Source organism: Merops nubicus, unplaced genomic scaffold (genome assembly GCF_000691845.1).
Source record: "Merops nubicus isolate BGI_N331 unplaced genomic scaffold, ASM69184v1 scaffold14730, whole genome shotgun sequence".
In the NCBI taxonomy this organism is placed as follows: Eukaryota; Metazoa; Chordata; class Aves; order Coraciiformes; family Meropidae; genus Merops; species Merops nubicus.
In genome coordinates, this window is record NW_008583748.1 from 12,821 (window position 1) to 14,100 (window position 1,280).

A 1,280-nucleotide genomic window follows, 5' to 3' on the forward strand; every position below is an offset into this window, starting at 1 on the left:
CACGCAGCTCGCTGTGACTAGGTGTGAACCCAGTGAGCCACAAACGACAAGACCTCTGGCTGCACAGAAAGGTGTGTGTGTGTGGCACACCACATCTCCTCCAGCTTGGCAGGACCCGATCCTGCTTGCCCCGCTCTGCCCCAGCACCCACGGCACTGGCACAGCACCACGGCCACCGAAACAGCCCCCGCAAAGCAGCAGGGGCACAGCTGCAGCTGGGGACCGCTGGGGCTGTGTGGGCAGGAACCAGAACTGCCAGCCGCAGGAAATCCTGATCATTATAGGTTTAGTTAATGAAATCCTTCTGCCTTGGAAGAGAAAAAAGCCCTGAATCTTGACATTTCCTATGGAATAAAGTTCAAAAAAAAAGTTGACTCACTGAAATGCTGTGCTTTAACAAGATTGGTATGCGTGATATGAATATTAACTATAATAAGGAAATTATAGTTAAATATAATATCTGTATTTAACATAAAATTAAACAAAACAATACCGTCACTTCATTTGGGCTGTTCCAGTGGGGAATTCAGACAAAATTAACATGGCCCACAAAACATCTTAATTTGAACATGACTGGAATGTTGTGGTTCTGCTGGCATATTTCTTAACAAACCCACAATTTTTAGCCAAGTTAGGTGGCTTCACAGTAAAACTATTTTTCCTGGAGCACAGTTGTAACCTAACAAAACCCTGGACAAGATGTGAACATCTCTGAAGCCCAAGGCTGTTTTGGGCTGGTGGAATCATGGTCCCTGCTCCCATTTTTCTGCCCCACAGCCTCCTGCTTACTTGAAAACATGTAGCAAATCACCATTTTTTAAGCAAACATTATCCAGTCTTTCTCCAGAATCTTTTCTACTCTCTTCTCAAGGGACTGGCACTGCTAATCACTTTGGTGTTTTGAAACCCTCCTTTTAAAAGCCACCTCTTCCTCCCCTCAGCAGACATCTGACAGAGCTGCTACAATCAAACATCACAGGACACAAACCAGGACAGCAATTCTTTGGGCAGGCACGCCTCTGTCTCTCTTATAACATATTAGCTATTTTTATCCATTACAGAGAGCTAAAAAAAGATTATTTTTTTTAAGAAGTACTTCAGGGAAAAGGAGACTCTGCACTGAATCTTACAGTAATTTCTGAGCAGCTCGTCCCCCACAAACACACAACCCCCCCAGGCCCTTCCCTTTGTCTGCCTCCTCCCACCACCCGCAGGGACTGGATTTGGGGTGGGGCTGGTGGGTGTCTGTTTGCCTGGCCCCCGCCGAGGCTGCTTCGCGA